At 33.5% G+C, this 17,116-nt stretch overlaps 1 pseudogene; it reads left to right on the plus strand.

The window, feature by feature from the left end:
- Positions 1-13,391: 13,391 nt before the first annotated feature.
- Positions 13,392-14,152, plus strand: LOC116556593 (annotated as a pseudogene).
- Positions 14,153-17,116: the final 2,964 nt, after the last annotated feature.

Here is a 17,116-nt window from a genome sequence, read left to right on the forward strand (position 1 = left end):
GGTCAATAAGTCCATGGAGAACCAAATAAGGGAAACATTAGAAGAGAAATGGATAGAAATCTTTTTCTGGCACTATCTCATCCAAATTTTTATCACATCCTCAATGTTCTTCTTACCATTGAAAGAAACTGCTTATGGAGTGGATACAGGGAGGAATGAAAAATTGGACTGACTCATGGAGGCAAAAAATCTACCTGATTTCAAGCTGAATATTTAGGATGAAATAGACCAAAATCTGTCTTGTATTTGACCATCAGTAAAACCAATCCCTAGGTAGAAGGACATCATTGTCAGGATCACTACAACATTTCACGATTCTGTCTTTTTACACCTGAATGAACTGTCAACTCCCCAACTTTGTTCCCTGTCCTTGCCTTGAGCCCCATTTTGTTTCAGTTTCTGGCAGAACTTGTTACCTGTATAATGATTTTTAGCATCTTTGTTTGACATGAGGCTTCTGCCTGTGCCCAGTGTTACTCCTGATATTAATAGTTATTTTTTACTGATATGAAAACACCTCTTCTGTTGAAATAACTCTCCATTCTCCCAAGTCTTTTATTATAGAGCAAATAATCATCCTAAAATAATAATACTCATGAAATAACAAATGGCTATTATTTCAGCAAGTTAAGTACCTTATACGTGAGGTCATATTTAAATATCTGATGTGCAGGAATTAGGATCTTCACTTTACAGATGCAAAAACAACTAGTGAATGGTGGTTGACCCTAGACATAAATCCATATATGTATGACTTAAAAGCTTTTGCTCTCATCCAGTACAGAATATATAAAACTCTTAGCTAAATACTTGGCATTGATATGGGATTTGCTAAAATTCCAACCTGCAATTCTTATTCCGTATCTTTCACTTTTTCATTGCAATTGATGTAATTCCTTTATTACTTAAAGGTATTCTATAGAAAATTATACCTACTTATTGATCTCAGTTTATGAAAAGCTATTATTTATCTTTTATCTCAGTGCATAGGTATATCATCGTTTGATCATATTAGGCATATTTATCATTTGATCACACAATAGTATGGTAGGTGTGGCTCCCAGTGAACCTTGTTTCCTGGTACTCATATCCCTGTGTAATCTCCTTTCCTTGAATATGGGTTGGACCTAGTGACATTCTTCTAATGAATAGAATGTGACAAAAGTGATGGGATGTCACTAGTCTGATTCTTTCCATTTTGCTAGAACTCTATTTTTTGTTGATATTTTCTCTTGCCCTTTTGATGATAAAGCAAGTGGCTATGTTGTGAGATGCTCTAAAGACAGGTCCATATGTCAGGGAAACAAGGAAATGATTGGGCCAACAGCTCATGAGGAACTTCAATCCCATAGCCCACAAAGAACTGAATCCTGCCACAACCACACACATATAGTAAGAAGCAGATCCTTCCCAGTTGAGTCTGTAGATGATTACAGCTTTGAGAGCAGCCTAAAGCCAGAGGATCCAGTTAAGTCATGTTTAGATTATTGACTCACAGTAATTGTGAGACAATACATGTTGTTGCTTTAAGCCATTAAGGTTTGGGATAATTTGTTACACAGCAATAAGTAACTTACACAAATGAGTTATTCATGCTATTTAAACCACTGCATTCTGATCATATGCTCTGGTCAGGACCACACATCAAAATGCAATGTAAATTTTAAAAAATCATCAAATAACTGATGCTAAGGCCTGAAATAACCTTGGTAAATCAGAGGAATATATACATGAGCATAACCTTTCTTTGCTCTTAGTATATCAATATTTGAATAAACAGAGCAATGAGAAAAAATATTTATCATTGAAGACAAAGAAAAATCATGTTATCACACATTTATAAATCAGTGAAAAAATTTTCATTCTCACTTCAAATCTTTGTCAAGAATGAGAACATAACCATGTTAAGATATTTACAGAGTGAAAATTGAGAGTTTCACAACTCTCCACTCCAAAATAACTTTGTACACTCTGGTCTATGAAAAGATAAGTGTGGAGATATATATTTTTTTATAATAAAGATTTTTTAAAATACTGTGTTAGTTTTTAGGGTGACTGTAAGAAAGTCTCACAAACTTGGTAACTTAAAACAAGATACCTTTATTGTCTTAAAATTCTGGAAGCCAGAAGTTCAAAATCAGGTATTACCAAGGCCACACTCCATCTCAAGCCTCTGGGTTGGAATTCTTCCTTTCCTCTTCCAACTTCTCGTAGCCCTAGGTGTTCCTTCTCTGTAGCAGCATACCTCCAATTTCTACCTCCATCTTCATATGGCTGTCTTTTCTCATGTATCTGTCTTCAGCTGGCATTCTTCTGTGTGTGTGCACGTGAACGTGCGCATGTTTGTGCATGTGTGTGTCCAAATTTCCTTTTTCTTATAAGTACACTTGCTATATTGGATTAAGGCTTACCCTAGTTACCTTGTCTCAACTTGATTACATCTGCAAAAACTCTATTTCCAAGCAATTTCACATTCCAAGGTGCTTAGGGTTAGGACTTCATATATTTTTGGGGGGGACAAAATTCATCCTATGACAAATAGCATTTTTCCCTTTGTCTTATACAATTTTTTTTAAACATCTATCTTTGGCTTTGTTACATCATTCAAATTTTCTATGCCGATCAAAGAAATTATACTTTCTGTCCTCCCACACTCTTCTGTAAGCTAATTGTCTACTATCCTATTTTATCTGAGATATTTGAATTTTTGTACCTTTCGAGGTATTATAATCGATGTTGTAGCAGTGTTTTTAAATATAATTCACTAAAATAACAATTTCATCTCTATCTAAAAGAAGCACTTAAAATGTTATATGTAAAATCAGAATATTTTCCAGAATATACCTGGTCTTAGACAAACACAGGACATTCTGAATTTTATTTTAGGGGTCCCAGGTGCTAAAAATTCTCTATAATAAATTATGTTAATTTAAAGTGATTGGAATATCAGCCAGATGTTTGTCTGTCATCCACAGGTTGATTGAAATGGCACCCCCACTAGAGAGTTAGAATAAAATCATATTACTCCAAAAGAGCAAACTTTAAAAGTGTTATGTATTCATTCATCAAATATATATTATTTCCATATTATGTTCTAGTCACTGAATTCATTAGCAGTAGCATTATTAATTGAAACATTATAGACTTTAGAGCCATACACACTTGAATTTTAATACTTGCTCTATTACATGCTAATAATTCTTCTAAATATCCACTTCTTTCATCTGTGAAATGGGATAACAGTAATTCCAGAGTTGTTCTGAAAATTAAATATGATTATATTAACACAATGCTCTTGATAAAATTGATAAATTGTCCTTGATTCCCAGCAATTATATTGAATCAAGTTCAGATTATTGAAAAAAATTCAAAGCTTTTAATTTTCCTATATAAGATGAATATAGTGTCTATACTGACAGTTTGTATATAATCCATGTAAATATATGGCACAGTATATGTCCTTAATAGACACTGGGCTCCTCCATCTCAGGTATGTAAGATACAAATATAGATGGCAGCTATTCTTAATTTTTGAAACATATAAGTTCATGTAAGTATATTTGCTAGTTCATTCTCATTTATTAAGCAATTTATCCATTCAAAATAACTTTATATGTGTTATATAATTTAAATAACATTATGAGATGTATAGGACCTAGTATACCAATAGAAAATTGAAATTCCAAAGGTTAACTAATTTTCACAATCTAAAACTGCCCTTGAGTTGCAAAGCTGGGATGCAAATCCAGATCTGTGTAAGTCTAACAATTTTCATCCATTCGCTTCAGTGCTAAATGTACAGGTTTAGGGGATGGGAGAAGGAGCAGGGACTTTTGAAGTGAAACCAAAAGAATAGCATGAGAAGCAGGAAAAAGCAGAATTAAACAGGAAAGCCAAAGATAGACTTTGAATATGAAGTAGAAGCTCAATGAAATAGATGTGTACCATGTCCACTCTGATCAACCGGAGAGAGTGTTCCAAGTTTGGATTGACGAATTCATGAGATATGTTAGATTTTATCCAACATCAAGTTTATGAATTTTAAGAAGGAATACAGGACAGGCAGCTTCACAGCATGCACAGCAACAACATAATCATCATTTTATGATTCATAAGCACAAATTCCTATGCCCCAGTCACTCCATCCTTAGAACATGTATGATCATACTAGATGAGATTGGATTGGTACAGACCACTTCAGTTCCAGAAACAGTGGCTCTGAAGTCTCTTCGACCTTTATAGCTCCTTATAATCACACAGCTCCTTCAGAGTATAAAATCAGTATATATTTTGCAGTGCAGTTGCATCTCATCAATACTAATTGCTCATTACTTGATAAACCACTTTGACAATGAAATGTAGGTGCCTGGTCTAGTTCCCAGTACTCAGAAGGACTTAATAGACTCCAACCTACACCCATAATTCCTTGAATTAATGTTGCAAGTAAGATTGGACTAGATTCAAATCCTAAGACATTTTTGAAGATAGATAGAGAATGGTCACACAACCTACTGTTATACCAGGAATACTGTATCAATAGAACAATAGTTCAAGCGGTCATAGATACAACATTCTGCCACTAGTAACAATGGTAGCTTTTCACTGGCCTTTAGGAGGGCTGGAGTGGATACATAGAGCTTATGAGAAAATCAGAAACTCTGGGATTTGAAACATCTTCCCCAGAGATGAGATTTCAACATCATGTCATGTACCTCTGTGACTACCATGGATTTCCCTCCTTTCTCTCAGTTGAATATTATTAAATGAAGTTTGGCACCTGACTTCATACCCATGAGTTATTTGTATGAATTTATAAAACTGCTGTCTGTTTAAAAACCTCTTCCAACTTTGAGCATAGCTATTGCTGTAAATCTGAGATATGAGAACATTCGTCAGCCAATTTGACATTTTGTGACTTATTAATAAAGACTATAATTCTACAGGAGATATTCTTGTAAACGAAAATTTAAAAAACACAAAAACAGTTGCAGATTATCTAATGAATATTGCATTTTTAAAAATTCCAGTTTGAATTTATGCCATTTCTATGAATGTTCACTGATTTCTCCCCATTCTATGTGGGTACGGATGTAAACTTGTCACTAAAATTGAGAATCAAATAAATCACCATGATAAGCTCTACCTTTTTGTTCTTTTGCTTACAAAAAAATGTAAGTGTTAGTAAATAAGAAAACATGAAAACTTAGCTTTAATTACAATTTTGAACATCAACAAAGAGAGTTTGTACAACAAAATAGAGCAAAAAGAAAGTGAGTATGTTTATAATGGATGTATTTACTATTTATGAAAGTCATAATAATATCTGTAAATAAAAGATCCTTTCAGTTAACATAGAGTGAGGAAACATTGGTTCAAAAAATAAATAAGAGACAGTTTTCTTTCTTTTAATTCCCCAGGCAAAGTCTGCTTAATTAAATATATTTATTACAATTTGATCAAAAAGCCCAAATTCTATGTGTCCTACATCTAGCTACTAGAGTATTCTCTGTCGTAGGCCTCTTGGGTCTGAATATTTTGACTTGTTAATGAAGTCATCAAAGGAATAGGCTAAGTCTTTCAGTTAAAACTGTTTGTTCCAAGATGCTCTGCAAAATATGCTCTAGGCTTTTCCAAAGCAACTCTTTCATTTTTTTCTCTCTTAACTTAAAACTAAAGCCTCCTTGTCATGCTTAATTAAACATCTGAATCAAATTAATTATTTTGTAACTAGAGTAGTGTGTAGGATGTAAATTTCAAATTTAGCATGGGACATTAATTGAAGAGGCAGATTGTTCTTTATAAAATGTGATTATCTTTTTATGCCTTCAAAAACACAATACATAGAAACTAGGAATGGACATGAAAATTTCCCAGACTCACATATAGAATAAAAAGGAGGGATTCTGTAATATGCTTAGCAAAGAGAAATATATTATCTTTTCGGACTTCAAGGAACAGCATTACTATATATATATATTTGTACCCAATTTTCTTTTCTGAAATTAGGAAGAATTTTTCTGCTTTTTGTCAGCCATCTTTTGGTTTCTATGTAAGCTATATACCTATCTACATAAGGAAATGCCTGATGAATTCTTCCTACTGATTCTTATTATCATAGAACATCAAGAATGATTGTTGTCAAAGAAAGTCTAACTTTGAAAAATGACATCCATCTGCTCAATATTTTATTGGCTTGCTGACAATTCACTTTGAGATAATCTGGGTCAGGGCCTAATACTTTGCACTGAAAAGCAAATTATGCAAATGGACAAGCGGTTTGTAGAATATACTTTGAGAGTACTAGCTCTTTCAGTTTTAAAGGAGGATCAGAAGTCAAAAGTAATATGTATTCTAGTGTCCTTAAGTTGATTTTTCTTAGTGTCATTACAAGCAGTGTTTTCACATTCTAATAGAGAAAATAATATTTAAAAGATTCAACTACTAAAAGCACCCCAGATCTTGTAACAGACAAGTGGAGCAAATATGTACAAGAGCTAGGCTCCAAAGCTGTACAAATTTCTGCTTGTGTCATGTAGAGTACTGTACCATACAGTTTTAAAATGTCAATTACTGTCATTTTACATTAAAAATAAAGCTTGCAAATGAAGTCTTAATCTCTTTAGTGTTGACAGCTTGTAGAGGGAAAGCTATGCAATTCAACCACCTTAAATAATTCCCAGAGCAGTTTCCCTTTGCAAAGGTAAATTGATTTTAATTATCTTATCCTTGGAATCACCAGAATTTTCCCTTATACACAGATTGAAATTTTTCATGTATATATTCAAACAGCTGTTCATATTTCATATTTCTGAGCATTAGAGGAATAGAAGAGTCTGACTCCATATAAAATCTTAGTTATCACTTATGAAATATTTTAGTAAATTCAATAAAATAGAAAAACTGCATGCTCTAATAAATTAGAAGAAAGTTAAATTACCAATACTTTAAAGAAGGCAATGTGTTATGATAACAAACCATTTCTAAACATAAACTATGTGTTCCAGGGCCTTCTATTCAAGATCTGAACTGGAGAGTAAGTTCTGGCTCTGCCACTTGATTGCATAGCAACCTTGGGGAAAACCATTTATATGTGCCTGAGCTTATTTATCCAAAACGTAAAAGTAAAAGTAGTGATAATTTTACCTGTCCAAACTATCTAATCTAATAGGCAGCTTATGCAGATAAAAATTGAGGCAATGAATGTAAAAACTATTTGTCAACCGTAAAGTGAAGACAAGAGTGGTTAAAATTGGTAGCTTTTCTCTACATTAATAGTGAACTATCTGAGAAAGAAATCAAGAAAGCAATTCCATTTACAATAGCTACCAAAAAAATAAAACCCTCTAGAAATAAACTTAACCAAGGAGCTGAAAGATATTTACAATGAAATCTATAAAACGTTGATGAAAGAAATTGAATCCTAACTCTGGGAGGCTGAGGTGGAGGATTGCTTGAGTCCAGGAGTTTGAGACCAGCCTGGGCAACATAGTGAGACTCTGCTTCCACAAAAACATAAAAAATAAAAAAAATTAGCTGGACATGGTGGTGCATACCTGTAGTTCCAACTACTGAAGGGGCTGAGGTGAGAGGATTGATTCAGCCCTGGAAACTGAGGCTGCAGTGAGCTGTGATCATGCCACTGCACTACTCTCTGTGTGACAGAGTGAGATGCTATCTCAGTAAATAAAGGAAATGAAGAGAACACAAATAAATAAAAAGACATCCCGTGTTAATGGATTAGAAAAATTAATATGATTTATATGTTCATATTACCCTAAACAATCTACAGATTCAATATAGTCATTATCAAGATACCAATGACAGCTCATGCGTGTAATCCCAGCCCTTTGGGAGGCTGAGGCAGGCAAATCTCCTGACGTCAGGAGTTTGACCAGTCTGGCCAACTTGGTGAAACCCTGTCTCTACTGAAAATACAAAAATTAGCTGGGCGTGGTGATGGGCGCCTGTGATCCCAGCTACTCAGGAGGCTGAGGCAGGAGAATCACATGAACCCAGGAGGCGGAGGTTGCAGTGAGCCGAGATAATGCCACTGCACTCCAGCCAGGGAAACAGAGCGAGAGTCTGTTCCCCTCCTCCAAAAAAAATACCAGTGACATTCTTCACAGAAACAGAAAAAAACAATCTTAAAATTCATGTGGAAATGCAAAAGACCTCAGACAACCAAAGCAGTCTTGAGAAACAAACAAAGCCAAAGCTGGAGACATCACACTACCTGACTTCAAAATATACTAAGCTGCAGTAAACAAAACAGATCAGTACTGGCATCAAAACAGACACACAGACCTATAAAACAGAGCAGAGAAGCTGGAAATAAATTCATGCACTTACAACTAACTTGTTTTTGACAAAAGTGTCAGTAATAAACATGGAGGAAAAGATAGTCTCTTCAATTTATTGAAGAGACTGTGACAATTGTATATCCACATGCAAAAGGATGAAACTAGACCCTGATCTTTCACGTACACAAAATCAACTCAAATTGGATTAAATACTTAAATGTAAAACAAAAACTCTGAAACTACTAAAAGAAAACATACAGGAAATTCTTCATGAAATTGGGCTGGGCAAGGATATTTTGTAAAAGATCTCAAAAGCACAGGCACCTAATGCAAAAATAGACAAATGGGATTACATCAAACTAAAAAGCATCTTCACAGCAATGGAAACTATCAACAGAGTGAAGAGACAACCTACAGAATGGGAGAAAGTATTTGTAAACTATGCATCTGGTTACTATCTAGAATATATAAGGAACTCAAACAACTCAATAGTAAAATACTAAATAATCTGATTTAAAAATAAGTTAAAGTCCTGTATAGACATTTCTCAAAATAATACATTCAAATTTCCAACAGATACACGAAAAAATGCTCAACACCACTAAGCATAAGGAAAATGCAAATCAAAATCACATTGATATACTACTTTACCCCAGTCAAACTGATTATTACCTAAAACACAAGAAAAAATAACAAATGCTGGTGAGGCCATTGAGAAAGAAGAACTCTAATACACCATTGGTGGGAATGTAAATTAGTATAGCCATCATGGAAAACAGTATGGAAGTTCCTCAAAAATTAAAAATAGAACTACCATATGATCTAGGAATCCCACCACTGGGTATATATCCAAAGGGAATGAAATCAATATGTCGAAGAGATATCTTCATTCCCATGTTTGTTGCAGCACTGTTCACAATAGCCAATATATAAATGCCCATCTATAGATGAGTGGATAAAGAAAATGTGTGTATGTGTGTGTGTATGTATGTATTCCACACATACACAATGGAATACTATTCAGCCATAAAACAGAATGAAATACTGTCATTTGTGGCCACATGAATGAACATTAAGGGACATTATTAGAAGTGAAATAAGCCAGACATAAAAAGACAAATATCACATGATCTAACTCACATGTGGAATCTAAAAAGGCTGATTTTGTAGATTTAGAGAATAGAATAGTGGTTACTGGAGGCTGGGGAGGGTAGAAAGGAGAGGGGGAAAGGAACAGGGTGGTCAATGAGTACAATGTTACAGTTACACAGGAAGAATACATTCTGGTGTTCTATTACACAGTAGAGTGACCATAGCGAATAATAATATAGTGTATATTTCAAGATAGAAGACTGAATGTTGTCACCACAAAAAAAATTATGTTTAAAGTCATGGATATGGTAATTTCTCAGATGTGATCATTATACCATACATACATGCATTGAAGCATCATACTGTACACCATAAATATGTACAATTAATTTGAAACTCTTTCTGGCATGAGCTTTTGTCACTTTATTGTTAATCAATGAATATTATCCCAAATTAGAGATGTAATTGTAACTTAATTGTACAACACAAAATTATGCTAATGGTAAAAGCCTAGTAGGATTTACCAAATACTCATCAGTGTATTTTCACATTGACTGTATTAACGTGTGCTCAGAACTGCTAATGATAAGTTATAATTGGTTTAATATCTATGAAATCCATACTGCATATGATTCTTGTTGAGAAAAATTCACACAGCCTTAAAAATGTATTAAATCCATTTGAATCCTAATCTACAATTAGATCATAAACAGCAAAATATAGCTGATAATTTTTTAATACTATGTCAAACTGATGTAGCTATGGAGCCCCCATAATTCAAAATGAGGAAAATTAACAAAAATCCAATGTAAGTTCAGGTTTTTATTTATTATGGCAATTGCTTTAAAATGAACATTTATATTTCAAAATATGAATAGTAGGGTCCCCCATCCATTCCTTTGATATACTGCAGGTAGGAACATTCTCTTCCATAGGATTCTGAAGCATGTACACAACCATGGTACAATAGTCACTTCAAGGTTAATCAGCTATGTGTTTTCCTACAAAGTTCAAAAAATATATTAAATGCAACCTTCTTTTTCATAATGTCTGCCCAGATTAATCCTTTTAAAGTCAGCAAAATCAAAAAAGCACAAGAGATATTTTCAGACACAACTTCAGTCTACTGTGCATGAAAATGTTTAGTAAAATGACAATTTTAATAGATAAATGTAAATTTGAGTGTGTAATACCAAATGGAAAGTAGCTGAACTACACAGAGAAAACGAGTCTTTATCTATATCCAAATTTAGCTGTTTTACAATAAACAAAATATTATAACATGTCAATATTAAAACCTCCTTCTAACTGGAAAGATTTCTTCAATAATACAATTGAAATTAATATAAACTAAAATTATAACTTCTAAAATAGAATTAAACCAAATTTAAGTATTTTTAGTTAAAGACTAAAAAAAATAAGCACAGTGATCTAGAAGCCAAATGGACTAAAATGATTATGTAACTATCATATCGAGGTACAGACATTCTTCATATGCTACAAGGTTAGCATCTCTCCCTCTCTCTCTCTCTCTCTCTCTTCCTCAGCCATACAACACCCCTCCAGGATGATAGTATACCACTGAGAAATTTACAATTTTAATACAATCAGAATCTCACAGTTTGACTCAACAAAAAGGCAGTTAAAAATTTAGCACTCTAAGGTATTTTGAAAGAAAGTGAAATTTCAAAAGTATTTCTTGATGATTGAGGCTATCATTATGAATTATAAAACATATAGCTTACACACAGTCCATTGTGTTTGAACAACCAGTCATCATAGGTGTCGTAGTGAGGTAGTATTGTTGTCCCCTCCTTGGGGCTGTTTTTATATGCTGCCCTTCCAGAAAGGTCCAAGTTTTAAAAAATAATTAAAATCAGTTACCAACAAATGTATATTTTCTTTTATTAATAATCTGTTTTTAAAATCAGTCTGTAAAAGAACAAAACTTTAAAAATCTTGCAGAGGCTGTTTTGTCAATAAACTGTCCTAGGGAACTGCTACTGCTGTCTAAACCTCTGAAATAGTAGGCAAAAAAGTCATCAAAGGATTACAGGAGATAAAACACCAATCAAGGTAGCTATTAAAGATGACTGTGATTAAATAACCAAATATCAAATACCCAATAAGGTTAATTAAATTTGGATTAAAAAAACTAACCGCTAACTGTACATAAATTATTAAATGTTCTAATCTCCTTTATGATTCATAGCCATATTCTACGTAATGTTCAAAGACTGTCCACTCTGCTACCTATCATCATTTAAATCACTGCCTGATCTGTATGATGGCAGAATTATGGCTATGGCATGGCAGATATGAGAAGGGCACACTGAGAAAATGTGAGTGAGAGAGAATGTGGAAATATATACACGTTAAATATGGAAGGGGTAAGGGAAATCCATTAAAATGTTCACCATTATCCTTTAAAATGTGCATAGAATTGAAACCACATACATACATTTGTCAAACATGATAATTAGTGTTACTCTTCAACAGAAAAAAAGGAAAAGAAAAAATGTAAAAGGAGGCAATGGAACAGCATTCTCCATTCCCTGGTCCAAAAGAAAAAGAAAAAGAAAACCAAGCATGATATCATAGTGCCTTAATGTTGAAGACCTCTCCTTAAATTTGTCTTTTAGCTACCAAAGTCAAACTGGTATCAGTGCTTTGGCAAGGTGGGATGCATTCCATCATATCTGCAAAGGCCTGCTTTTCTATGTTGGTGGTTCAGCTTACGCAGAACATATATACAAAATAACAACTCTCACATTGCTTCAAACTCATCAGTATGCTACTTTGTATTGCTGTGTCGAATCTGTTGCAGATTCTTGTACTTATCACGGCCTGTTTTAACATTCTCAGCATGAAGAATACATTTTGTGCCCAATACAACTGGCAAACAACTTTTTGACCAGGTGGTGAAAACAGTTGGTTTGCGTGAGGTCTAGATTTTTGGGCTATGGTATGTAGACAGCAAAGGTTATTCTGCATGGCTTAAACTAAATAAAAGAGTGACACAGCAAGATGTTAAAAAAGAGAATCCTTTACAGTTCAAATTTAGAGCTAAATTCTTTCCTGAAGATGTGTCTGAGGAATTAATTCAAGAAATAACCCAGAGACTCTTGTTCTTGCAAGTTAAAGAAGCCATCTTAAAGGATGAGATACATTGCCAGCCAGAAACTGCAGTTCTTTTGGCTTCCTATGCTGTCCAAGCCAAGTATGGAGATTATAATAAAGAAGTTCATAAGCCAGGCTATCTGGCTAGTGATAGACTTCTACCCCAGCATGTACTAATGAAAGAACAGTGGGAAGAAAGAATACAGAACTGACATGAAGAACATAGAGGAATTCTAAGAGAGGATTCTATGATGGAATACTTGAAGATTGCACAAGATCTAGAAATGTATGGAGTAAACTATTTTGAAATAAAAAATAAAAAAGGAGCTGGGCATGTTGGCTCATGCCTGTAATCCCAGAACTTTGGGTGGCTGAGGCAGGCAGATCACGAGGTCAGGAGTTGAAGACCAGCCTGGTCAACATGGTGAAACCCTGTCTCTACTAATAATGCAAAAAATTAGCGAGGTGTGGTGGCACCATGCCTGCAATCCCAGCTACTCAGGAAGCTGAGGCAGGAGAATCACTTGAACCCAGGAGGAGGAGATTGCAGTGAGCAAGATCACGCCACTGCACTCCAGCCTGGGTGACAGAGCGAGACTCTGTCTCAAAAAATAAAACAAAATAATAAATAAAAATAAAAAGGGAACTGAATTATGGCTAGGTGTTGATGCTGGGGTCTGAATATTTATTAGCATGATGACAAGTTAACACCTAAAATTGGTTTTCCCTGGAGTGAAATCAGAAATATTTTATTTAATGACACAAAAATTTGTTATAAAGCCATTCGACAGAAAGGCACCTGATTTTGTTTTTTATGAACCTCATCTGAGAATCAATAATCAGATTTTGGCCTTATGTATCAACAACCATGAACTATGCATGTGAAGAAGGAAGCCTGATACTACTGAAATACAATAGATGAAGGCTGAGGATAGGGAGGAGAAACATCAGAAGCAGCTGGAAAGGGTGCAATTAGAAAATGAAAAGAAGAAAAGAGAAATAGCAGAAAAGGATAAAGAAAGAATAGCACGTGAAAAGGAAGAGCTAAAGGAACATCTAAAACAAATTGAAGAACAGACAAAACCCAGATAGAACTAGAAGAACAGACTCGAAAAACTCTAGAACTGGATCAAGAACAAAAACGAGCAAAAGAAGAAGCAGAGTGGCTTGAAAAGGAGAGTGGAGCTGCTGAAGAGGCGAAGTCTGCCATAGCAAAACAAGCTGCCGACCAGATGAAGAATCAGGAGCAGCTAGCAACAGAACTTGCTGAATTCACTGCCAAGATTGCAATTCTAGAAGAAGCCAAGAAGAAAAAGGAAGAAGAAGCCACTGAGTGGCAACACAAAGCTTTCGCAGCCCAGGAAGACTTGGAAAAGACCAAAGAAGAGTTAAAAACTGTGATATCTGTCCCCACTCCACCTCCATCACCACCAGTCATTCCTCCGACCGAAAACAAACATGATAAACATGATAAGAATAATGCTGAGGCTAGTGCTGAATTATCAAATGAAGGGATAATGAACCATAGAAGCGAGGAAGAACAGAAACAGAAAAATGCACATGTTAAGAAGCAACTTAAGTTATTAAGTTCAGAATTAGCCCAAGCCAGAGATGAAACCAATTTGAGGCTTTTAATCTGATTTTTAAAAAGATAAATATGAACAATTATTATTTCATCTATAAATTTCAAAAATTAATGAAAAAGCCTGTGTGAATAACTTCTTTCTTATGATATTTTAATTATATACAGTTTTCGAAATATTAAATTGGAATAGTTTCAGAAGGAATGGTACAAATTGGTAAAACCAAACTGTCAAATGTAGGGCACATTAAAATATTGATAAATTAGATGAAAGATGAAATTCCAATGTTTATATAAAATTTGGTTTAAAAAAATACACCATTCTTCCCACTTAGTTAATATTTCTCTATTTTATGTATTATATTCACTTGGAAAATTCTATCACTACAAGATAACAAAACAAATGTTTAAGTGTAAAACTTCTATCAAATTGACCATTATTTTGTCTAAAAAAACTCAATTTATTTAATGTAGTCAATTTTTTAACTTCCTAATAATATTTTTTAAAAGAGACAACTTGGTTTCAAGGTTTAATTTTGGGAGGAGATTAACGTCATGAATATTAAACTCCAATATTCATTACTTAACAGATTTATATTTAGAATTACATTGAGAGATTTAAAAAGCTGTAGAGAACATTAATGTAATCAATGGCAAGTGCAGAACTAAATGATTTCTGTCAAATAATATTAGTGCATTTTGAAAGTTTCATAAATGCCTAAATTAAGGTATGAATTGTTTTAACTCTTATCTTTCATCAAATGTCTTCTATTTTCAATCAGTATTGCTATGTTGCAATATATGCCTTTTAAGTTACAGAATGAATCATTTCTCCTATCTTTAAATTAAAAAGTGTCCAAAACAATAAAATACAAAGGCCCATTTCTGACCTTGCAAGTATTTGATAGGCTATATGTAACAATATATCTGTTAAATAATAAAGAAATACCTCTTGCCCTGATAAAGTTAGATGTTAAGAAATTGTGTCAATATATTATTCAGACAATAGCTGAATAATATATCTCTATTGTTGTCTATGTAAATTCAGAAATAAAGATGTCAGTAATTGTAGGCCATCTTCTTCCCAGAAATTTCCGGAGAGAATGTGAATTTAATCCAATTAGATTTTATTATCAAACAATGAGAACTTTCAGGCAGATATGTGCATTTCTAAGAATATATTGGATTTGTCAGGAGAAAACAGGTTATTTCCATATGAATATTATCAAAATATCCCCTCACAAGTTGGCAGTGTAAGTATAAATTTCCAAATTTTGTTTTACGAAATTAGAAAAACAATAATTGTACACTTTATTCAACTCATTTGTTCTTATACATACACATACATTCAATTCAGATTTAATACAAATTAAATACATTTCTTTACATAATTTTCAGTTGGGCATTACTGCCATGTGACATCGAGTGGACTTGCTGCCCACATTTTTGCCTTATTTCCAAGTTTCAAATAATTTTTCCATCACCAGAATTCTTTCAAAAAACATCTTCTAAAAGAAATTTGGATGTACTGTGTAAAGAAAAACCCTTCTGTGTCTGTTAAGTTGCCACATTCAACTTCAATTTTCAATCCTATGCTTTGCCATACATCTTTAGAAACAGCTTGTGATTTTGCACGTCTCTGTCTCTTCCAAGCTATTTCATTCTGTGTTGCTTACTCTGAAGTTCTGAAGTTAAGCTTTAATCTCCATAAAGCATTTCAACGAAAGATAAAAGAAGGAACACTTCAACAGTTGCACAGAAAACTATAGAGAACATTGTGAAATATGGGAATACATGGTTTCGCTATTTAGTTAAAGATTGATGTTTTGTGAAGTTTTATAAATATATTCACAGTATACACCTTGAAAATATTTATATATAAATTCATTTTTTGTTTTCTCACAATTGTAGGAAATGAAAAGCAAATGTCTTATTTTTGACATTCATAGCTACATATACTTTTCCTATTTTTCACAAAGACCTCTAACAAGAGTAAAACTTTAGAATTTGAAAATGTGTCTATATTTATTAGAATGGAAAAGCTATATATGTATATATTAAACATCATATTTGCCTTTTTTGTACATTAAATGGATTCATGTTGCTGCTGATACATGCAAGATAATAGATTTCAGGAAATCTCTTTGGAAAGGCATGTTTTGTTGACAGGGGAACATAGGTTTGGGAAATATTTTATGCAAATTTGCCAAATCATGCTTCTCTTCACCTAATGAATGTTTCATAAGCATTAGTGTTTGGAACCCAGTGTGTATTTTTGTATGTGTATATATAGGTGTATGTATGCACATGTGTTTTGTTTTTCCTCTTGTCTTGTTTTTTTACTTTATTGCTCTTTTGGTTATTGTTATAAGTTGTTTTTTTATTGTGTAAAGAAAACCACATAACATGAGATTTACCCTCTTAGCAATTTCTAAGTGTACATTACCATATTGTTAACTATATGCAAATGTTATGCAGCAAAATTCTATAATTTTTTCATTTTAAATAAACTGAAGTTTAATAGCCATAAAAAAGCAATTCTACATTTCCCCCATCACCAGACCCTGGCTACCATTATTTTACTCTGTTTCTATGAATTTGACAAATACATCATTTGTGCTTCTGTGACTGGTTTATTTCACTTAGCATAATGTCCTCAAAACTCATCCATGTTGTACATAATAGAATTCCCTTCTTCTTAATTCCCAAATGTCTAAATAATCTGTAGCATTTTTTCATTTTATTTCTTCTTTTAGTAAAATACATTGAGCATTGACCTGAAGCAAGTAGATAAGCTTGACTTGTACTTATGAACAATGATAAAATAAGCAGCAGACTCATGACTGATGTTTTGCACTTACTAGCCCATTCATGTAGTCATTGACCATAACAAATGAAGAGCATAGAACAAGACTTTTCACAAATGCCCATTGACAATAGACTGGATAGGGAAAATGTGGCACATATACACCATGGAATATTATGCAGCCATCAAAAACGATGAGTTTGGGTCCTTTGTAGG

This window comes from Sapajus apella, unplaced genomic scaffold, assembly GCF_009761245.1.
Source record: "Sapajus apella isolate SASKATOON/1434 unplaced genomic scaffold, GSC_monkey_1.0 scaffold17, whole genome shotgun sequence".
In the NCBI taxonomy this organism is placed as follows: Eukaryota; Metazoa; Chordata; class Mammalia; order Primates; family Cebidae; genus Sapajus; species Sapajus apella.